Source organism: Dama dama, chromosome 14 (genome assembly GCF_033118175.1).
Source record: "Dama dama isolate Ldn47 chromosome 14, ASM3311817v1, whole genome shotgun sequence".
NCBI classification, from domain to species: Eukaryota; Metazoa; Chordata; class Mammalia; order Artiodactyla; family Cervidae; genus Dama; species Dama dama.
Window position 1 is genome coordinate 11,323,098 of NC_083694.1, and position 24,810 is coordinate 11,347,907.

A 24,810-nucleotide genomic window follows, 5' to 3' on the forward strand; every position below is an offset into this window, starting at 1 on the left:
GAAGTGACTTAACACACATAGAAAAAAACTGGGAATTACTCTAAAGCCATAACATTGCAACTATGAATATAATTAAAATTAAATAATAATTCTAAAAATACATTATAATTATCACATAGTTACGTATTTTAATAAAATTTAAGGAAAAGTTTAAATCAACGAGCATTTACTCATTGTAGGTGTTGTGGAATGTATGCACAAAGAATTAGTTTCTACCTCAAGAAGTAATAAACAAAATGTCAAGAAACAACAGAAAATTTTGTTAGAAAATTTTAACAATGCCACAGTGATGCATGATTATTGTGATATGTATGCTATAAGCAATGAGACAGGAATATTATTTCATGATTACTTTATAACTCAAAGACATCACAGTCTTGGTATGTGAAGAACAGTTATTAATTTCTAGGTGTGGTATTCACATGTGAATTAGTATTGCTATTAATATCACATGAAATGCATTGAATATAAGATATAAAACAGCTGTGAAAAAAATTTGAATCCATCAACTGGCTAAAATTTCTTTTATTCACATTTCATTAATGTTTTCTTCTTCCCAGATTAAGGATGAATTTCACTTCATTCTCTATCTAGGTTTCCATAGATTTTGAATTAACAGAGCCTTGTGTTGAAAAGGTTTTATAAGTCTTTCGGGAATCTGAATAAATATTCACATTTTTTCTTTCTCCATATATCTGCAATTAAAATTTGTATCTTTCTGAGAAACCTGCAGACTTATAAAGAAAGCATAGCTAAGCTAGTAAAATTAAAATTAGTGTCTCTGCAAGGAAACTACACACTCTTGAAGAATGGCCTGGTTGGTTACCAAGAGGAGTACTTAAGCTCCGAGGAGTGATTTATTTATTTATTTATTTATTCCGAGGAGTGATTTAGTGTTGTGCGGTTGCTCTGTTTTTCCCTCTGGTTTTGTGAAATGAACTATTGAGCAACAACTTTGTTTATGTCATTAAGATTAAATCTCTGTCAAAATTGTCCTGGAGGAATTCTAAAAGGTCTGGGAAAATGGTTTTGGTATTAACAAGGATGTTGGTTTTTCACATTAGAAAATATTGTGTTTTCTGACATCCTAATTTGTGTATTTGTGTGTGTGTGTTTGGAGGGTAGCGTGAAAAATAACTTAAGAGTGGTAGATAGATATTTCATTAGTGACATCCTGTTTCTTTTTTGTATAAGCAGGTATGAAAAATGTTGGTGTGTCTGAGGGGGAATTGGTATGACTTGCTAGAGTTGAATACATTTATAGATGGCTCATTTTCTATCATATGCTACTCAAACTCTGAAGGCTAAGAGACAGTAATATTCTAAACTGTTTAAAATAAAATAGGTATTAGAATGAAAGATATGATGACTTGGGAAGTTACATGCTACTTTAATTTCCAAAATTAGTTTTAAATGATTGCTTAATAAGTTGAATGCTGAATGTGATCATGCTTGAAATACAAGTACCTTTTTTGATGTATCTTTTTATTTTTTAATTGTGTGAAAGATTATTTAAATTCTGTAGTGCTTTACAATTTTCAAAACCATCACACGCATGATTCACATAATCTCGTTAACAACCTCTTTTTTGTCTCTACCTCTTCCTTCTCCCCACTGGTAACCACTAGTTTGTTCTCTGTATCTGTGAGTCTGTTTCTTTTTTGTTTTATTCACTAATCTGTTGTGTTTTTTTAGATTCTACTTGTAAGTGATATTATGTAGTATTAGTATTTCTCTGTCAACTTATTGCAGTTAGCATAATGCTCTTCAAGTCCATCCAAGTTGCCACAATTGGCAAAATATCATTATTTTTTATGGCGGAGTAGTATTCCATTGTATATATATATCCTACACCTTGTTTATCTGTTCATCTGTTGCTGGATACTTAGGTTGCTTCCATATCTTAGCAATTATAAATAATGCTGCTATTAACATTGTATCTTTTTGAGTTAGTGGATTTTTCTTTTTTTTATATACCCAGAAATAGAATTGCTGGTCATATGGTAGTTCTTATTCTTAGTCTTTTGAAAAATCCCCATGCTGTTTTCCAGAGTGACTGCACTGATTTACATTCCCACCAACAGCATATGAATGTTCCCTTTTCACCACATCCTCATCGACATTTGTTTATTTGTATTGTTTCTGATAATAGCCATTCTGACAAGTGTGAGGTGATAACTCATTGTGGTTTTGATTTGCATTTCCCCGATGATTAGCATGTTGAGCATCTTTTCCATGTGTCTTTGGCCATCTGTGGAAGATGACAACTTTAAAAAGTTTTTTTAATTTTATATTGGAGTTGATTAACTGCGATGTGTTAGTTGCAGGCCTACAGCAAAGTGATTCAGTTATACCTACTCATGTATACATTCTTTTTCACATTCAGATTACTATAGAATACTGAGCAGAATTCCCTGTGCTGTAAAGTGGGTCCTTGTTGGTTATCTGTTTTAAATAAGCAGTGTGTACATGGATCATGGATGATCATGGATGCTCTGTGCCTACATGCTGTGATGAAGCCTTACATTAATAAACTGCTACTGAAAAGTTTATTTTCTTTCAAATTCAGATTTGTTGTTATGTTTCTTTAGCTTAAAGGAAGAGAGAGAGAATTTTTAAAATATAATTCTGAATTTCTCCTTGAAAGATTTTTATATAATAGGAAAAACCTCGATCTCAATTTGCTTGCAGCTCATGGTCTTAACATTGCAGCATTCTACTTAGTCAGCTTCCTTAGTAGTAACGCCTGATCGTGTGAAGAACGTGTGTGTCTCAAAACGTTGTTATTTAACAAGTCTCACAACTTAATGTAATGATCTCACTTTATTCTTAGAATACATTCTAATGAAATGTGAGGTAAAGGAAATTTGTGGGAATTCAGCACGCTGACTAACCACAGGAGCAGGATCTAGTCCTTGAAGACTTGTTGGCCTAAGCTCCCCATTGACTGAGTTTTCTATTCTTCACTCATTGACCCTTGCTGTCAGGAGTTCATCCTGGCTGGAAAGAGGTGGTCACCCAGATACGAGTGCTTGTTTGTGCTACATCTTCCTCTTGGTGTCATTTGTGATCATTGTTTGTGTTCTTGTCATAATGTAATGTGTGTAAGAGTTGCTTGAGATGATTACTGAACACCAAGTGGAGCTCTCACTCTAGGTGTATCTGTATCATGTAGGTACTATGGGAGCTTTCTGTTGTAAAGACTCTGTTCAGACTGGTATTTGACAGTCTTATACAAACAGACCAGAACTCATCTGATGTGTAAATTATTAGATAACTGAGTTTGTAATAATAGCAGTAGTAGTAGAAGTCAGAGTAATGATTATTGTTCTTATATTTGTATTCACAGTTTTATAGAAACATTTATATGTATCACTTCACAGACATGACTAACTTCATGATAATTTATTCCATGTTTACTGATGACTCAGGTGCTCAGCTGGAGATGAAGCTCAGAAGACTAGGGAGTTGTAATTGAAAACGACCATGAGGCTAATTTCCACTCTTAACTCTGAAAGTACTTGCCTACTTTAATTTTCTTATTCATATCTTTTATTTCTCCCCAAATTAAAAATTTCCCCCCAAATTTCTTGAGAGATTATATAATATAGTAATAGACTACACACTGTTGAGAATAATATTTATATGAAACAAAGAAAGCAAAAAAATTCAAGCTCTTCCATAAGGTCAAAATAACAGTGACATACTGAAGTTTTAACACCATATTCTAATTATTTCTTTGAAAGGCACAGTAATATTCAATAAAAAAGGCATTGTGAAAAATAAGAGCCCACATCAGGATTTTCAGATTTTAAAATGGAACAATAAGACAAAGCATCTTAGCAGCTTCACTGCGGAGGAGATAATTCCCCATGATGTCAACATTCCAAATTAGATTTTTAATTGCCTTGTACTTCCAGTTATTTAAGCAAGTCTGATAAAGGAAAGAGGGAGATTTCATGTAGTTTTTCCTTGATGCGACTTCATATTTTAAACTAATTGTTTTTAACTGTGCTGTTTTCTTCTTGCTTGGACCAAAAAAAAAAAAAAAAAAAAAGAACAAAATGAATGGAGTTTGAAGTGATATAGGAACAGCCTGTCTTGATTCAAATAAGAAATTCTGAGTTCATAGTCTGAAACTTTTTCTTATTTTCAGGTCACAGAGTAAAAAACTGAAACCCAAAGCATGCTCTGTCTCTAGGTTTTTTTTTTTTTAAATATTCATTTGTTTACTTATTTTTGGCTCTGCAGGATATTCATTGCTGTGTGCCTTTTCTCTAGTTGCGGCAAGTGGGGGCTACTCCCTAGTTACGCTTGTGCAGGCTTCTCATTGCAGTGGCTTCTCTCGTTGCAGAGCATGGGCTGCAGGCACTCAGGCGTCAGCAGTGGTTGCACATGGCGTGTGGAATCTTTCCCAACCAGGGATCAACCCATGTCCCCTGCATTGGCAGGCTGCTTCTGAACCGCTGGCCCACCAGGGAAGTCCTGTCTCTAGGTTCTTTAAGACTATTTTGGAATTGATAGAATTGGGGAGTACTTTTTACTCTGAATATGGGAGGAAAAAACAAATGAATTCACACTTATCTTGTGAAATCAAGCAGGTAAACATAATTTTTTTTTTTTTTTTACTGAATTCCTGTTTTTGCAATTATTGTATGTGAAAATAGTTACGGTTTAGGGTATAATTCTTTTCAGTATTCAAACCTCTTTAGAACACCATAATGCTGAGAGTTTGTTTTGAAGTTAAGAAAGCTCTGGATACAGATAAGATGCCTGAAAATTACTGAAAGTGTTAAATCAGAATAACACTGGCAGGAAAAGGTGAAGTAATATTAGGGAATATTCATTTTGTTTTGAAGGGTGCCTAGACAGTTGTGGCAGGATAGGTAATATGCGGTTGGGTTTTTATCCAGGCTGTTCAATTACATGAGGGATCAGGGGCAATTCCCAGTGGCTCTGCCACACTTTTCTCTCCTATTATTTCTTGTTTTAGAACTTTGATTTTGCTTTAACAAAATGCCTGAAATGCTTACCTCAGGCCAAACTATTCACCTATGTGTCTTCTCTTGAAATAACTGCAATTTGCAGCTTCTAGAGATAAAGAGGTCAATTTGTTTTATATAATGCGAAATTACTCAGGAAATACTCTTGATGTTTAGACTTGGGAACTGAGGTTTCCAATATTTGCTCTGTCCCCAAGAGTGCCCATGGATGGAACGGCCACCTGTTGCTGGAGCCGCGATGCTCCTGGGTCCCCAGCTCACCCTCTCCCATCTCCGGTTCCCATCTTCCTCCTGAAATCTCAGGCCCGCTGCACCTGCACAGCGCTCTGCACTTGGAGTGGAAGGGGCATCAGGCCTTCTCAGTAATGTGGAGATTTACACCCTTCATAGAGCAAAGCTAAAGGTAAATTGTGTGCATGCTGGGTTGCTTCGGTAGTGTCTGACTCTTTACCACCCCATGGATTGTAGTCTGCCAGTCTCCTCTGTCCATGGGATTCTCCAGGCAAGAATACTGGAGTGGGTTGCTGTGCCCTTCTCCAGAGGATCTTCCTGACCCTGGGATCAAGCCTGTGGAAGCCCTAAAGGTAGATTAGCACCTAGATTAGAGCAAGATGTTTTGCATCTGGAATAAATGTTTGCAATTTTGTGCTCTTGTCTCAGGAATCTCTTGTCACTGGGGTGAATATTCATATGCATGTTTTGCTCGAATAAGCCAGTATATTTGTTTATTTACTTTGTATTATTTTACAAAAACTTTAATGGGCTTACAAGAAATTACAACAAATGTGAAGATGTAGGTAGAGTTTATGACACACTATCTGTTCTCAATTGAGATTCTAGACCTTTCTATCTGTGTCCTTTTTGTTTAATGGTACTGTTTCGGTAACTATTTGATCCCTGGGTCAGGAAGATCCCCTGGAGAAGGCAATGGCACCCCACTTCAGTATTCTTGCTTGGAGAATTCCACGGATCAGGGGAGCCTGGTGGGCTCCAACCTGTGGGGTCGCAAAGATTCGGACATGACTAATAGTTTCGCTTTTCAGAAGGTGTCACTAGTAACTACTAAACAGTTACTGATGGGATCATTCATGTACAGTGGTCCAGTCGTTTCTCTGAAGGTTGTCAGTTCCTGGATCTCACGGGAAACTCCATGTCACTGCTGTCCTGTTGCCCTGAGGAGGGTGGGATTCACCTCCCCCCCAAAATCTGGTCTGAGTGTTGAGACTGATGGGACCGCACATACACTGCAAGGGTGTGAAGAGGTGTGCCACTCGTAGAAAGAGGATCTCTGCGGGATGCAGGGCGGGCTGCCAGTGGCTTGGGTGCTGGGGGAGGCACATGGCTTTGATTTTTCTTGAGGTTAGAGGGCAGGTGAGGTGAGAGTTCCCAGGCAGGGTGGGGGCTCGCAAGTTTGGACTCTAAACTGGTGGAGACCTAAATGGTGGAGAGCACAGGCTTTTTATTGGTTGCCCAGATGTGGGGTAGGGGGAAGAGGGGGAGAACCGGGGCCTAAACGCCATCCATGATCAATCATCAAAGGTGGAGTCAAGCCTTTTACTTAATAGCAGTGAGCATCACCTTTGCAAACCAGTCCCTCTCCTCCACCTGCACTGTCACCTGCTGTCACCATCACCTTTTACTTTGCTTCCTTCCTTCCTTATGTTCATGGAACTGCTCACCAGCTGACAGATGAGTGTCTTCACTCATTGTTTGCATCGTCCAGCTGCAGTTGTGAGTTCCCGAGAGTTAAGATAACATCTGTCTACTGCTATATCCTCAGCACCTAAACAGTGCAGGAAGCATACTAGGTACACAAGCTTTTAAGAAAGAAATGTGTGTCCACCAGCTTTACTAGACTGTATGTGCCAGACTGTGGCTGCTTCTAACAAAGTTGAATCCAGTGATTTAGAGGATTGCTTTGCGCTTCAGTAAATATTAGCGGAAATAATTCATCCTTTTACTTTAATACAGCACTTTTAGTTTTGATTTTTTTTTTTTTATTTATTTGTATTTTTATTGGAGTGTAGTTCATTTACAGTGTTGTATGAGTTTCCGGTGTGCAGCAAAGTGACTCAGTTATATATACATCTATTATTTTTCACATTCTTTCCATTATAGGTTATCCAGAATGCTGAATAGCATTAGTTCCCTGTGCTCTGGAGCAGGTCTTTGTTATTTTTCAGTTTTATATATAGTAGGATATATCTGTAAATACCAAACTCCTACTATATCCCTCCACCCCTTTGTTAACCATAATTTGTTTTGTATGTCTCTGAGTCTGTTTCTATTTTTGTAAGTAAGTGAATTTGGATCATTTTTTTGGATTCCACGTATAAGTGATACATCATATGATAGTTACCTGTCTTCGATTCACTTCACTTAGCATGATAATTTCTAGGTCCATCCACGTTGCTGCAAAGGGCATTATTTGGGGGAAATGTATAACCTTTGCAAGGTTCTCATAACTTTAAAAAAAATCATTAATGTTTAGCTGATTTAAGGTTTTCCTCAGAGTTTTTACTTTCAGTAAAGAGACTAAACATATCTTTTATGAAATTGTGCCTCATTTTAGTCCTGAAATAGAGCAAAAACAAGTTTATTGACTCTTATTGATTTGCTTAAAAGTTTGGACAGAGCAGCAAATTTACTGAAGAGTTGGGAACTCACATCTGATGACAAAAATATGCTGAAATTTTAAACAATTTAGAGGTTATGCAGAATTGGCCACTCTTGTTCACAGAAAGCAACAAGAAATATCTTAATTTCTGGAACACTAAGTCAATTTTCAATTTAAAATTTACTATGTAATACAGGACAGTACAGTTGAAGCCAGGGAAAATCTAATGAATAGCCTTTAGGTGAAACTCATTACGTATATTTATTAATATGTCAAAATATTCCATCCAACACAAATAAGTATATAGACAGACATATAGATAGATTAATAAATAAATAAATTGCACAAAAAAGATATTGCTCTGCTTTCTGATCTAACCCCCATGAGAAAACAGAAGTTATTGTCTTGAAACTAAACAGTATTTTTTGATTTATTACATGTTCTGAGACTTAGGCTGGTTATTTTTAGTACTTAAACATTTAGTTCACTCTAGTTTAGTAACTTCTTACAAAGGAATTTGACATTTTGTAGCTGTGCAATTATATGGCTGCTGGACTCCACAACTGTCTACAATGCTGTCCTTGCTGGGGAAGGGAGCCCCAAGCCAAGCCCCTCCTGGAGTCCACGCCTTGGTTAGCTTAGCTTTGCCCTGCCCGCCTTTTACTAAGTGAAGGAGGTGGAGTGCTGTGTGCTCGGCAGAGTAGTCTGTTGCTCGGCAGCCAGGTCTTCCCTCTTAGGAAACAGGTCAGGAGAAAGAAACAGAGATGAGGGGGTGATTAAATGTTTGTCTGCCACCTCTGATAAAGCAGAAATCCTCCGAAAAGATATCATTCTGGATAGATATGAAACCCAAGGAAAACAAATTAATCTTATTAGGCAAAGGGTTAATATCTAGTTAATACTAGAAATGCTATTTCTCCTATCACCTGAAGGAAAGTTTTTGTGGTTTTAAATAGCGTCTAAGACCAACAGCATTCTACTCGATAAAGTTAGAAAATTTGATATGTTATGACTGCCACCTCAGGGTCAAACAAAAAAAAATTCAGTTTGAAAGATAAGAATGGATGTTTTATTTCATATAGGTCATTTATTTAGTTATTCAGAGGTACTTAAATGTCTTAAATAACAAACTCTAGCTTTTTTATGACATAAAAATTCCATTTTTTTCTCCTTTAACTTCAGAATTTGGATTGATGGTGTTTGTCAAAAAAAAAAAAAAGAAAAAAGAAAAACCAATGAAAAACTGCGTTGTAGAATCTTGACTGTCTCTGATTGGAAAATTTGAAACAGAAAGTACTCTTTTTAAATGAAAATTTTCTTTCATGTATTAAAAGATGTGAACTTGTGATAACTGTATACCATTTGGTGAATTTACAGTCTAAAAAAGTTAAAATTAAGATCTGCAAACATATGGTAAAACAGACATTTGGGCTAGGAATAGTAGTCAGAAAAAAAGAATCCATGATTATTTAAAAGTCCGCTCTTCCCACCCCTGTTAAATCAAATTTTCTTTTTAAAAATATTTTGTCTCAGCTGATATAATTATACATGCTAAACTATCACACACTTTTTTTCTATATGACATATGCTATTTAAAATGGATGCTGTGCCGCTTCAGTTCTTTGTGGTTAAGACCCATTCTCAGGAGTAGCACTTCTCATTTTTAAGATGCGAGTCGCTTAAGAGAACGTGGTGTCACTCCCCCCTCAGTCCCTCAAGGGGAATAGCTAAGGTGACCCAGGACACCGTGGGTGCTTCTATGTGTGCGTTGATGACTCCACCAGAACCTCAAACTGGACCTAAGTAATAACTTATCCATATATTTGTTTACAGTTCATTCTTTCATTCATTCATTGATGATTCAGCTTTTACAAGGCCAAGGATAATAACAATTAAATTAATTTGGCAACAGTTTTCTACTTCCCAGTGGGTTTTCTCAGTAGAGAATATATTGGCTTTGAGAATTGTAGACAACTTAAATATATTTAAAATCCACAGGAGAATGTGGGAGAAGAGTCAGCTCTTTTTTATTCATGATTAGCTCACTAAATTACAAATTCAAAAATCTATCTCTACTTTGTCTTCTGTAAAATGGTGTTTAAATTCTCTTATATATCTGTGAAGAGGTATCATTTTGGAGATCTTATTTTTTTTTCCATTTATTTTTATTAGTTGGAGGCTAATTACTTTACAATATTGTAGTGGTTTTTGCCATACATTGACATGAATCAGCCATGGATTTACATGTGTTCCCCTTCCCGATCCCCGCTCCCGCCTCCCTCTCCATCCCATCCCTCTGGGTCTTCCCAGTGCACCAGCCCTGAGCACTTGTCTCATGCATCCAACCTGGGCTGGTGATCTGTTTCACCCTTGATAGTATATTTGTTTCAATGCTGTTCTCTTTGAACATCCCACCCTCGCCTTCTACCACAGAGTCCAAAAGTCTGTTCTGTACATCTGTGTCTCTTTTTCTGTTTTGCATATAGGGTTATCATTACCATCTTTAAAAAATTCCATATATATGCGTTCGTATACTGTATTGGTGTTTTTCTTTCTGGCTTACTTTACTCTGTATAATGGGCTCCAGTTTCATCCATCTCATTAGAACTGATTCAAATGAATTCTTTTTAATGGCTGAGTATTATTCCGTGGTGTATATGTACCACAGCTTCCTTATCCATTCGTCTGCTGATGGGCATCTAGGTTGCTTCCATGTCCTGGCTATTATAAACAGTGCTGCGATGAACATTGGGGTGCACGTGTCTCTTTCAGATCTGGTTTCCTCGGTGTGTATGCCCAGGAGTGGGATTGCTGGGTCATATGGCAGTTCTATTTCCAGTTTTTTAAGGAAGGAGATCTTATTTTTAAATGTATTTTAGATCTTAGTTATATTTAATAATGCTATAATTAAGAATAATCCTGCTACATAACCAATAATAAACAATTCTAGCCTATATAAAATACACACATTTATATTCTCATTTTTATAAATATATTGAGTTTAGCTCATGTAAATGGTTTTAGTTTTCAATAAGATGTATTATTATGATTTAGTATTGCTACATGATGAATAATGGAAAATTATCACATGCACACATATTTGTATTTTATAGTGACCCTGGAGACTTAGTTCAGCAGATCATAACTGTAATTTAGTATCTTTATCTTTATATCTGTCCTTAGAGCTGGAACATTTTCCATCCATAACTTTCTCACTCCCACTTTTCAGTTCTCGTGCTGGCAGTTAAACCTCAGAAGCATCCAACCACTTCCAAAATGATGTCCTGACCCCTGTGTTATGATTCAGCTCCCTTTGCTCAAACGTGAGGAGGTCACACTCTGAGGGACTGTTGTTGTTGTTTAGTCCTAAGTCGTGTCTGACTCTTTGCGACCCTAAGGACTCTAGCCCAATAGGCTCCTCTGACCATGGGATTTCTCAGGCAAGAATTTTGGAATGGGTTGCCATTTCCTTCTCCAGGGAATTTCCCTGACCCAGAGATCAAACCCCTGTCTTCTGTTTGGCAGCAAATCCTTTACCACTGAGCCACCTGGGAAGCCCCATGCATGGGATAACTTTCCTCAAAACCCATGATATGTAAGGTGAATTCCCAAAAAACATCTACTTCTGCTTCATTGACTATGCTAAAGCCTTTGACTGTCTGGATTACAACAAACTGTGGACAATTCTTAAAGAAATGGAAATACCAGACCACCTTACCTGCCTCCTGAGAAACCTGTATGCAGGTCAAGAAACAACAGAACTAGACCTGGAGGAATGTACTGATTGAAAATTGGAAAAGGAGTATGTCAAGGCTGTATGTTGTCACCCTGCTTATTTAACTTATATGAAGTCTGAAATGCCAGGCTGGATGAATTACAAACTGGAATCAAGACTGAAAGTGAAAGTTGCTCAGTCACGTCCAACTCTTTGTGACCCCATGGACTATACAGTCCATGGAATTCTCCAGGCCAGAATAATGGAGTGGGTGACCCTTCCCTTCTCCAGGGGATCTTCCCAACCCAAGGATCGAACCCAGGTCTCCCACATTCCACGTGGATTCTTTACCAGCTGAACCACAAGGGAAGCCCAGAATCAAGATTGCTGGGAGAAACATCAACAACCTCAGGTATGCAGATGTTACCACTCTAATGACAGAAAGTGAAGAGGAATTAAAGAGACTCTTGATGAGGATGAAAGAGGAGAGTGAAAATGCTGGCTTAAAACTCAACATTCAAAAAAAATAAGATCATGGCATCTGGTCCCATCACTTCATGACAAACAGAAGGAGAAAGAGTGGAATCAGTGGCAGATTTTGTTTTCTGGGGCTCCAAAATCACCACAAATGGTGGCTGCAGCCATTAGATTAAAAGATGCTTTCTCCTTGGAAGGAAAGCTATGACAAATCTAGACAACGTATTAAAAAGCAGAGACAGAGATTGCCAACAAATGTCAATATAGTCAAAACTATAGTTTTTCCAGTAGTCATGTATGGATGTGAGAATCGAACCATAAAGAAGGCTGAACACCAAAGAATTGATGCTTTAGAACTGTGGTGTTGGAGAAGACTCTGGAGAGTCCCTTGGACAGCGAGGAGATCATACCAGTCAATCCTAAAGGAAATCAACCCTGGGACTGATGCTGAAGCTGAAGCTCCAATACTTTGGCCACATGATGTGAAGAGCTGACTTATTGGAAAAGCCCCTGATGCTGGGAAAGGTTGAGGGCAGGAGGAGAAGGGGATGACAGAAGGTCAAATGGTTGGATGGCATCACCAACTCAGCGGACATGAATTTGAGCAAACTCTGGGAGATTGTGAATAACAGGGAAGCCAGGTGTGCTGCAGTCCATGGGGTCCCAAAGAGTAGGACACAACTTAGCGACGGAACAACAACAGCAACATTTCTATTTTAACATGGCCTGGTTGGGTTTTGCTTTGGGGGAAAATTTGACAAAATATGCTTCTGATATTTTGTCGCAGTGTGCCTTTTTAATAAGAAAATAACACAGCCTCATATAACTTTGGCAGGTATAGCTAACCTCTGGACTCTCATGCTTTATAAGATTGTTTCACAACTGTGTAGACTTGCCGTGTGTCAAACAATTTGCATTTAAACGTGATAATCAGGAAAAAGAGGTTTTTTAAAACATAAAGCTCAGATCAAGAATATATTGTACATGCAAATATGCTGATTTAGATGCAGAGGATGAATTCTAACAGTGGGCAAATCTAGAAATTAAGGCTAACACTTTTCCTGAGTGCCCAGTAATATCGAATTACAATTGAACACCTATAGAAATAAATGTGACATCCAAATGGTTACCAAATGAATATATTATGCTCTGTGATGTTTCACTGAATTCTAAATGAGTGCAGAATGATGACATACCAAGAGGTGCTGAAGTACTTCAGACACAGTCAAACGCGTGTGGTTAAATAAAAATCCGTGGAATGTTCCTTATATAAAATGAGTTTTTCCTGTTCAGAGGAGAATAGAGCAATTTATTTTTTCTTTTACAGACTCATCACAAGTATGAGTTCACTTTAATAAACTTGCTTCGGCTTTTAAAGAAACTCTCGCAGTTTGAAAGTTACACTGCAGTGTTTTTGAACTCTAATGTGACAAGTTACAGTCTTGCCTTTATTGTGTCCTGTGGCACTTCAGTCGCTCAGTTGTGTCCGACTTTTTGTGACCCCATGGACTGTAGCATCCTGTGATACTTACCCTGTGCCCCTGTGGCACTTAACTAAGCTACATTTTCTGTGTTTATTCAGTAAGGCAGTTGTGAGTTGGTTAAGTGGACTAATGGGCAGGATAAGTTAATGCAACTGAAAGGCTTTCCAGTAAACTAGGGAGTTGGGAGGTTTTAATTAGTTAAATGTCCTGGTTCATGTATATATATATTTTTACTATATCTATATAAGAAATCTTAAATGCTCTACATTTAGGTGACACTAAAAATGCACCTATATTCCAAGCTCCTACTCCCTTTGATAGCTGTAGATTAATGATGTTGTTCAGTCACTAAGTCAGGTCTGACTCTTTGAAACCCTTTGGACTACAGCACGCCAGGCTCCTCTGTCCTCCATGATCCCCTGGTGTTGGCTCAAATGTATGTCCATTGAGTCAGTGATGCTATCTAACCACCTCATCTCAGCTGCATATTGGACACCTTCTGACCTGGGTGGGTCATCTTCCAGTGTCATAGCTTTTTGCCTTCTCATACTGTTCATGGGGTTCTCACAGCAAGAATACTGGAGTGGGTTCCCAGTGTCCTCCTCCAGCGGGCCACGATTTGTCAGAACTTCACTACGACCCATCCGTCTTGGGTGGCCCTGCCTAGCGTGGTCCACAGCTTCTTTGAGTTATGTAAATTCCTCTGTCAGGACAAGGCTGTGATCCATGAATGATTAATGGTTAGGGAGTGAATTTCAAAGAGTAAGCTGGTCAACAATGGCCTCTCTGAGGACGGCTCTCTGGGGCGGGATCTGCTCCAACAACTGGAGGTGCAGACAACACCCACCGAGTGTCAAGTCCACGTGTGACGAGGACATCCTGGGACAGAGCTGGGTCAGAGAGGAGGGCAGAGGCGAGCCCGGGTGGGGGCTCCTCTCCGGGTCGTGGAGAGAAGGAGCAGAGAGAACTAGGGAAGCAGGACACACCGCCGCGGCCCAGCTCAGCCGTGCACCACGGAATCCGCCTAGGAAAGTCGCAAAATATCGCAGATCCCAAGTCTGCCAGTGACTTGGTATGAGGTGTTGGTGAGCCCTCTCCCAGTTTCCATGTTCACACTGTAAAATGGGAGTCGGTGTAGATTGCTGGGTCATTGCAGGTTTGGCAGAATCACTTGTATTATACAGCACGAAGTTCACCTGACCAATTAATGGCTGTGGTTACCATTATTTCTCTGGGTCTCCCAAGGACCCAGCACCCCAGGAGCTGGCTGTCCAGACCTGCTCCCCAGTAACCCTTGCGCCAAGACCCCTTCCATCCCTGAAGCCCTTCCATGCCCCCGCCCCCCTCACCCCGATCTTCTGCTCCCTGCTTCATCCCTGGCACATTAGCCCACAGGTGTGTTCATTCCTCCTACAGTCAGATCCTTTGCCTTAGGGGTTTTCATCATAGATGCTCTCTTGATCTTCAAATAAATGTGTGCCTGTTTCTTGTGGTCTTAGCTTAAATATCTCCACCTCTGTTAGGTCTTCTCTGAGCATCAAATCTGCTAAGAAAATTATTTTTAAAAATCTGAAAATAAAAATTAAAAAAAGTTTATATAAAAATTATATAAAATTTTTCCAACCACCCTACTTCACTTTCCCCTAGCCAGTATTACTGTCTTATATTTTCTTGTATTTATCGATGGACTGTTTTTGCCCCACTAGAATGCAAACTGCTTGTGAGCAGAGTTTGGTTAATCGGTTCTGTGTCTCCTCTACCTACTCTGGTGCTTAAATAAAGGTGCTCAGTAAATATTCGTTGGATGAATATGCGTGTAGCGCAAGATGGATTGGGGGTTACGTTTGCATTTTCTACGTGTGGGGAAGCCCCTCCTGGGTGCAGGTGGTTCTGATTTCCTCAGGGTATTCTGAGGTCTTTTTCTCTCAGATGCGGGTTAACGACTGCTTACTGCTTCTCCTTTTCTTCCTCTTCCTGTTCCTCCTCCTTCACTTTGTCCTCCTTCTTTGTCTTCTGTTCCTTCTTTTGCTCCTCCTCCTCCTCCTCCCTCTGGCTCAGTTTGCCTTAGCCTGTCCAGAGACCCAATTTAAGTTTTCCTCGATAAGGAGCAGTCAGTGTGGAATGAAAGCAGCTGGAAGTTACAGTCAATAAAGAGCAAATTAAGAACATGATACTTGTGAATTCAGGTTTCTGAATAGGGCTCTTAATGAAAGTGTGGAGCTATAAATTGCCTCCTGTCCACTGAGAAGACAGTACTGCTGGATAAAAAGAGAATAATAGTGTGATGACCTCTTTCTTTTCCGAAAGACACATGGAAGCTGCCCAGGGAAGCTATAGGCCCCTCATGGGGCCCAAGACACTCACTGACAGTTTCTGGAAGTCCAGTGGAAATCTGCTGGGGTCCTGAAATGGAACAAGGCTTGAGGAGAGCTGTTTACCTGGAATGAGTGTCTTTCTTTATTCTCTAAAATTTCAACTCTTTGACTTCCAAGAACATCTGATTCAAATAATCATATCTTATTAATTCTGTATATTGCTGCTGTAGTTCAGTCGATAAGTTGTGTCCGACTCTTTGCAACCCCATGGACTGCAGCATGCCAGGCTTCCCTGTCCTCCACCATCTCCCAGAGCTTGCTCAGACTGATGTCCTTTGAGTCGGTGATGCCATCCAACCATCTCGTCCTCTGTCATCCCCTTCTCCTCCTGCCTTCAACCTTTCCCAGCATCAGGGTCTTTTCCAGTAAGTTGGCTGTTCGCATCAGGTGGCCAAAGTATCACATAATCATATCTTATTAATTCTATATATAGAAGATAAATTAAGAAACATCCAATATTCACTACCTCCTGGTAGTTTAAATTCCTTTCATGGGGCATTTCTTCTGGGTTTCCTTTGGCCAGTCATCTTGCTTTGCCTGCTTCTGAATCTGTATTTGTTTTTTTTTTTTCTTCCTGTTTTTTTTTTGTATTTGGTTAATCTCGGGGTACTCCCCTGTGTGCATGGCTGTCTCTTAGCCAAGATAGACTCCAGTGAAGAGGTCTGTGTGTAACTCGATACCACCCTTCTTCCTACCTCCAATGTACTTTATGGTCAGGAAGGTCTCCTCCATCTCAAGAATGAGAAATATGTCGCTTATCTTTAATCACGGCAAGGCTCAGCTTCTATCTTGCTCCTGCTTTCTTCACATTGGAGTATCAGTCCACAGGTACCCTGTGTGCTAACCCTGGGCCCTTCTATCTCCTGCCTTGGGTGGACTCTATGTTTATTTTTAAAAGTCCACATATAAGTGGACGGGGGCAGTTCAAACCAATGCTGTTCAAGGGTCAACTGTAAATTTGCATTATTTGTAATTTTGCCAACTTTGCAGTTTTGTCAGTACTAATTGAACCTTAAAATTATTCAAAGTTCTATTATATTAAGCTTTCTCATGAAACGGGTTACCAGTATTAATCTACAACAGTGCATAGACCTGTACTTTAATCTTCAAGTGGCACACTTGTACTTTACTTACAGATGGCCTCAATCCTAGCCAGTTACACTTTCAAAGAGCAGAACTTGTTTCTAAATGCTTGGGGTCAAGTACGTGAATGCTCAACAGTATGTCCTCTCAATGGTTTACGGCAATTATCTGAGCCATCTTTGCAAATATCCAAGCGCTAATAATGCTCATATTTGAGCATTAGCTGGGAATGTTATTGTCTTCACTTACCTGCCAAATGTGCAATAAAGACGCTTATCCTTTAGATGGCTATTAAATCTTTAATGTTCAATTATTTCCAAGTCTGTGACCACTATTTCATTTCATACGGTTATTTTAATTAAATTATTGAATTACAGTTACAAGGTATCTTGTTGCATGGCTAATATTTAGTGAATATCTGACTTGAATGATTTCTGCATTGTTGAACTGATCAATCAGATCTCCTCAGCACAGGAATAATATTTGATACTATACTTTTCTATAATAGCAGTTACAGTAAAGAATAGGGCCTTGGACTTGATAAGATGTACATAAAGGAAGTGAACAATGTCTGCTCTGCACAGTTTGGTGGTGAAATGATAGTGCTATGATAACTGTATGGAATGGATGTGGTGGTTTATTTTTTTTTTGTGATAAAGAGAAGATTGCTTCACACTTTTAATTTCAATTAACATGAAATTATAGAATATAAAATTCCATAATTACGGAAATTAGGAAGCAAGTGTACTGACATTTAGTATAGTTCAAAATAATGAGCAGAAACGAAAGAAAGTGAAACTCAGAAACTATTACCAGCTTAATGTTTAGAAAGTTTTAGATCTTGGTGAAGATTTAATCTGAGAGCAATCCAATTTATTGTTTTGTTCTTTGTAGTTCCCATTTACAACAAAGTTCATTAAAATTTAAATTTCTTATTATTTTTCAGAAACGTGTTAGAATTCACCGAAGGCTACAGTCAGGGTAAGGGTTGACTATGGGTGCTAGCACCCTGTGTTTCTCCTCTTCCTGGCAATTTGGCATCTGAAAGGACAGCTAAGTGGTGTCGAAAGCCGTACTCTTTCATATGTGTGTGTGTGTGTGTGTGTGTGTAAGTCACTAGGTTGTGTCCAACTCTTTGCAACCCCGTGGACTGTAGCCTACCAGGCTACTCTGTCCATGTATTCTCCACGCAAGTATATTGGAGTGGGTAGCTGTTCCCTTCACCAGGGGATCTCCCCAACCCAGGGATTGAACCTGGGTCTCCTGCATCGTGGGCAGATTCTTTACTGTCTGAACCACCAAGGGAGCCCACTCTTTCATGTATGAGGTCCGAATTAATCACACATACTGGGTTTCTCAAATTATGGTATGAAAATGTCCCCTTCTGTGTCCTCCACACTCCCCCATCCCAGCTGCCCCATTCTGGACATATCCTAGGAAAGACTCTGTCTCCTCATAAGGAAAGTTTACTTTTTTAAAATTTCATTTACAAAGACACCTAAAAAATAATGTGAACACCTTCTGGATCACCTGAATTGTTGTTTAGTCACTAAGTTGTGTCTAAATCATCTGAATAACTGTGCTATAACTGAGTACAGTTAGGCCATTCCAGGGCTCCTCTCTGCTTTATTATTATTATCAGAAACACATAAAATTTGCCATCTTAACCATTTTTAAGTGTGCAGATTAACCAAATGTGCATTTTTGTGTTACATATCTCTAGCACTTCTTTATCTTATACAATTGAAACTGTTCATTGACCACTCCCCTTCTCCACCTCCCCCCAGCTCCTAGAAGCCACCATCTACTTTCTGTCTCTGAGTATTTGACCATTTTTGACTTCTCATATCCTCATGCTTCATCCATGATGTAGCATGTGGACTTGCCTTCAAGTTCACGGATTCATCTGCTTGATTGACTCTCCTGTTAATTCTTTTTAGTGAATTTTTCAATCCACTTACTGAATTCTTAAGCTCTGGTATGTCTGTTTAGTTCTCTTTAAGAGTGTCTTATCGCCTAATGTTCTCATTTTTTACATGCACTATTTTACTGATTTCATCCAGTTGTCTATCTGTGTTGTCTTGAAGTACTTGACTTCCATAAGATGATTATTTTGAATTCTTTGTCAGGCAATTCATAGATCTCCATCTCTTTAGTGTCATTTTCTGGAGAATTTGTTCCTTTAGTTGGGCCAAGTTTCCCTATTTCTTCATATACCTTATTATTATTTGTCATGATTGGAAAAAAACATAGACACTTTCACCAGTCATTATACAGCCTGGCCTCATATAGGGGAAGGCCTTCACCAATTAGTTTGGGTAAAGCCTCTGGGGACCTCTCAAACCTTTTATCGGTATGGGTCATCTCTGGAATTGTGTGTGTCCTTTTCCCAGGGAGAGGTATGTGATGGTTTCCTTTTCAGGAGTTTGTGATATCTTGCTCCCTCTGGTGTTTCTCTGTGGCACTACACGTGCTGCTGTTCTCCATGGCCCCCAAATATCCAAGATTTGCTGGGTTTCCGTGTTGCTGTTGTTTTTTAATTTTTATTGGAGTAGAGTGGCTTTCATCAGTTCAGTTCAGTTCAGTCGCTCAGTCGAGTCCGACTCTTTGCGACCCCATGAATCGCAGCACGCCAGGTCTCCCTGCCCATCACCAACTCCTGGAGTTTACTCAATGTGCTATTCCTGAGGCACGGCAAAGTGAAACAGCCATATGTACATATACGTCCTGTTTTTTGGATTTCCTTCCCACTTAGGTTACCACAGAGCACTGAACAGAGAAAACGAGGGGGGGGGGGGGATGGAATCACTTGTAACCCATATTGAAATCCAAAAAAACTAATACTGTAGCTGCCAAAAGCACATTCACATTCTAAATATGATTTGAATTCAACAGAATGACATTTATGTCACAATAATTTAAAAAAGTGAATAAATAACAAAAAATGTTAATTTAAATTTATATTGTTTGTATATAATTTTAAATTTTGTTTGCTTAGTGTTATGTGAGGTATAATAAATATGTGCCTTTTGTTACTCAACCAGGTAACATCAAAATAAAAATAGTCAATGTGGGCTATCTGCTAGCATATTTTTCTCTTTCAAAGAGGTTCCTACCCATTACAAGTTGTATTATGTGCTGCCCAAATTTCCTGGGTTGAAGTCCTAACCCCAAATACCTCAGAATGTGAACTTTTTTGGAAATAGGATCATTGCAGATATGATTAGTTAAGATAAAGTCATGATGGAGTAGAGTGGGTTCCTGATCTAAGAGACTTATGTCTTTATAACAAGCGGAAATTTAGATACATGCCACATATGCAGGAGGGCTTCCCAAGTGGCGCTAGTGGTAAGGAGCCCACCTGCCATTTCAGGAGACATAAGAGACTTGGGTTCGATCCCCACGTTGGGAAGATTCTCTGGAGGAAGAAAATGGCAACCCACTCCAGTAGTCTTGCCTGGAGAATCCCATGGACAGAGAAGCCTGGTGGGCTACAGTCCTTAGAGTTCAAAGAGTCGTACACAATTAAAGCAACTTAGCATGCACATATCCAGGAAGAATGCCTCAAGAACATGAAGATGGCCATCTTCAGTGACAGATACCTGGAACAGTGTTCCTCTTGGATCTAAAAAGAACTAACAGTCCCATGTCTTGATTTCAAAATTCTAGGCTCCAGACCTATAAGACAATAAATTTGTATCATTTAAGCCATCCATTTTGTGAATGGCTTTGTTATAGCAACTATAATTTGCTATACTTTGTTATAGCAACCCTAGCAAATGAACACATCTGACTGAGGTTCTGAAAAATACTTAGCTTTCTTCTCTGTAAATTTGCTCAATATTCTTGAAGCTGTCTCACATGACTCATTTCGGCAAAAATTATATATATATATCTATATAGATATATATATATATATCTGTTTTTAAACCTCTTTTCCCAATTGTCCCTTGAATTTACTTATAATATTATTTATTCAATTAAACTGAAGCTTAAAAGATTTGTTTTAAAATAGTTTCCATGATGTCACTTCCTTTTTTGCTGACCTTTCTTTTTTTACACACTCACACAGTTTTGGAGAGTCAGAAACCCTAGGACCAATTGACCATCATCGAGAAAACTGCCAAGGTACAGCATATGTGAAAGTGACATGTGACTAGATGGTGATGGCGCTTGTATCAAAAGAACGCACAGTAAACTCCATTGCATTCTTTATAGTCATCACTGGTATAGTATTTAATACTTACATAATTGCCCTTCACTTTTCTGACCTCTTCCCTTTTTCATTCTTCCTGCCTGTCTGGGCATTACTGCTTGTCTTTTTCTGTATTTCTCTTGATTACATATATCTAGATTACATATTACATATTCTTGTCTCAATTCATGTGCAATATTTTTCTTACAAGATGATAATTATTTAATTATGTTTTAGAGAATTTCTTGCCTACTATTTGTGTTCCTAGAGCTAAAGAAAAAGGGTATCAAGAAATGACCTGAGAGAAAAAGAAAATAGTCTCCAGATTCCATCATTTCCCATAAATCCTCTTTGCTTTTTCTCTGACTAATGAATGCAGAGTGGAAATTACTAACACTCCAGCAGCAACGTGGATGCCGAGATGCTTGCAGAAGGCCTGGAATGTCATTCAGGATTCGTTCATTTTCTACGCAGATCATGGCATCTGAGTTAGGACAGGAGTGTCAGAGGGAAAGGGTGTGTTCTCGGCACTGCAGAAAACTGTCAAGGTGACTAGGTGGCATAGCAACTCACTCAATTATAAAAATAAATCTGAAAAGAGAGTGTATCAGGCATGGATTTTCAATTTCACTCCTGTCAATGTCAGATGGAGAATATACGTTGAAAATCGTAGTTACCGGGATCCCAGAAAAAAGCATTAGAGAAGGAATAGTAGCAGAAAACCCAACCCTACAAAGACGAGGATATAAAATACACTCATCTTCAGGTTATTCGAGATTGCTATAGTTGACAGCTTTTGAAATATTTTCTGAATTAGAGGCAGGGAGTAACTTTTCTATAAAATTTAAATCTCTCTCTATATATGTAGTGCATTCTGAACTTTATGGAATTGTGTGTTTTGAGTTTTTTAATGAAAGTTTTGCACTCACTTTTACCTACAGGTGTGTTTTTCTCCAGCATTAATCTTATCGTGAACCAAATAAGTAGCAAAGACCAGGGAATACTTAACATTTAGAAAAGAAATTTAATTGAAAATCAATCCTAAATAATACAGCCACATTCTAAAGATGGGTCTGCCCTTTTTCGGCTTGAGTGTGTAAGGGTAAAGTGTCACGGAGGTCAGTTTGGGGCTGAAACACTGCTCTGGGAGATAGATGTCCCTTCAGCTACAACTGTGAACTCCGGAGGAGCCAGACTCCACGCCTGGTGCTCAGCAATTAAACTTAATTGGCCACCCCCCTTCCCTGAGGGGATTGTGGAGACGCTAATTAGCAGAAAGCCTTGATTTTTCCACCAGGTGCTGTTTCACTTCTTCCCATATTTAGACATTTACAGTGAAATTTTAGAGGTAAAAATCCCCCCCAATGATATGAATTTTAATATGGAGAGCTAGGGAGGAAGTTGCTCTCATTCTAAAATACATATGTGGGTCCCACAGGGAGTCCCACTTGACGATGAGCAGGAGAGGTTATTGTAAGTTTAATCTATGAGAAGAGTGTTAGTTGATTTCCTATCCACGAACCCACCCTCCTCTGGTGCAGACCAAGGGAATAGGCGAGAGGGAGGTTGGGTGATATTTTTAAAGAACTGACTACAGATTTTTAGTGAAACTTTGACATAATTTTTAAATTTCATGGCATATGAAACATGAAAGTCTTACAAAATCAGTGTGCTTATAATCATGTCAATCATATTTGTAGCCGCTTTTAGGGTTTATGATGAAATTACTTATTGCTTACAGAAGGCACGCAGACACATCTTCTGTGTATTGTATTTTCTGGATTTGGATTAGACATTACAAGCATTTAAAATAAGTTTACTGTGTATGTCCCACTACTCTGTGAAAGGAAACTTTCTTGCCCTAAAGATGCTTATAACTTATATGTGGAAAGGAGATAGATGATATAGAATATTTGGGTGAACATTCCTACATTTATCCGATCATACATAAAGGACCTTTAAAAGTGGAAGTTTTGTTCATTTCCAAGGTATTTCAACACTTCAGACATCTTTCTAAAGGAAAATTTTAATTTTGTTACTTTGTTGCTTAAACCTTCCAGGAGCTTCCTCCCCACTTTGAGCTCTCCACCATATCCTTCTATGAACCCCATCCTTTCCCTTTGGTAGAAAGTATCCTTGGCCTTGTTTAGTCCTCTCTCCACCGCTGAGCTGTGCTTTCCAAAGAGGCAGGTGATCTGTCCTCCCTGTTTATTTTTGTCTCCCTAGAAACTAGGGCCTTGAATACTTCATAGCGAGTATTCAGTACTCCAGAAATGACTGGAACGTGTGAATATTAACATCTCTAACTTGTGGTACTTCAGCAGGCAACAAAGCAAAGTCGGAAGGAGAAGTGCTCTTCTGTGCGGGCCTCTGCAGCCTTGGCTTAATAGGCATTGGCTGGGGAGAGGAGTGGTGGAATTGCTAGGGTGCCATGTATGTCTCCACTGTCAGATTCAGGCTCAGAAATGAGGAGACCAGCGAATGTGAACAGAGATAGGATGAGACAGTAAACCACTCGCTCAAGCGTGGAGCTGGCTGGGCACTGAGGTTTTCTAACCTCATAGTGCCCTCACTCTCTCTCTTTCCCCAACACCCTTAATATCCTCTCACCCTGTCTGCGAGGGTTTTACGATTGGTTTATGCCTAACTTATTCCTTCAGTACTTTTTCTTTTGAGTCTATTATGTTCCAAACACACACACACACACACACACACACACACACACACAATCTTTCTCATTTTCTTAAACTCTCTGCTCCATCGCAGCTGACTTATACAAGGCCTTCTATAATGCATTCCTGTAACAATTTCTCTATTGTGTGATCAGTGAAAGTAACATGTTATTTAACCCATCAAGAGAGGACCCTACTCACTTTTCTATGAACCACAGTTATGAAGCAACTCAACAGTTAATTATTTGCTGGATTAATTAATGGTTGAAAGGATTATATAGATAACTGGGGAAATGGGTGGGTGGATGAATGAATGAATGGATGGATGGTGAATGGATGGAAGGATGGTGACGGAATTGATGGATGGTGGATGAAATGGAGCAGTAACTTCTTTTTTACATTATCTTGTCACCTGGGATAATTCTTATACTCCAACAATATTAGGTATTAATAGATGAGAGTAAAACCTCTGTAGGAAGGAATTAATAGCAAAATAATAAGTAAAATAAAACAATCTATTGCAAGTAGTCTCATGCACAGTCTTAAACATTTATATTATACAACATATATCAAGTTACTTAAGATATTTTCCTATTTTGTGGAGATTTTTGTTAGGTTTAGAGTGGAGATAGCACACATTTTTTTAAATGAGACTAAAAAAAATCACTGATTTTAGTTCATTATTTTGATTATGGTTTTCCTTAAAACTTCTTACTATACCATTTATTTAGTGTGTGCATAAATTATATCTTTGTGCTTGATGAATTAGTGGATATAAGGAGGTGTCCTATGCCTCTTATAGTGGAAAACATATTTATTTAAAAAATTTGTATAGCACCACTATTTGGTATTATTCCCGATAGACACACATTGATTTAAGTAGAAATGGAGCAATTGCTTTGCTGTCTACTTAGAGGGGTCTCAGAACTATAGCAACACAGTAAATGAAGCTGTCGTCCAAGTGGGCAAAATTGTTCCACTGCAATATTGCATAACTGAAATATGGAGCCACAAGGAATGTGATACAACTGAAACCAGATCTGGTACACTTAAAATCTGAAAGGATGACTTCTTTTTAGATGACAGCAAACAGCAGATCCAGGAGCAGCGAAGTTTCAGTAGAGTCATCTCATTTGAGACACTTACTTTGCATGCAATCTGTTTAACTCCAAGTTTTACCATGTTTGGA

The 24,810-nt window shown here is 38.7% G+C and overlaps 1 long non-coding RNA gene across 1 annotated transcript in view; it reads left to right on the forward strand.

Moving 5' to 3' along the window:
- LOC133069007 (uncharacterized) overlaps positions 1 to 24,810 on the forward strand; it is a 188,212-nt gene that overhangs the window by 139,433 nt on the left and 23,969 nt on the right. Inside the window, exons 7-8 of the long non-coding RNA XR_009695752.1 lie at positions 17,701 to 17,735; positions 20,827 to 20,882. This is a non-coding gene — a long non-coding RNA (uncharacterized LOC133069007). The remainder of the gene's footprint in view (positions 1 to 17,700; positions 17,736 to 20,826; positions 20,883 to 24,810) is intronic.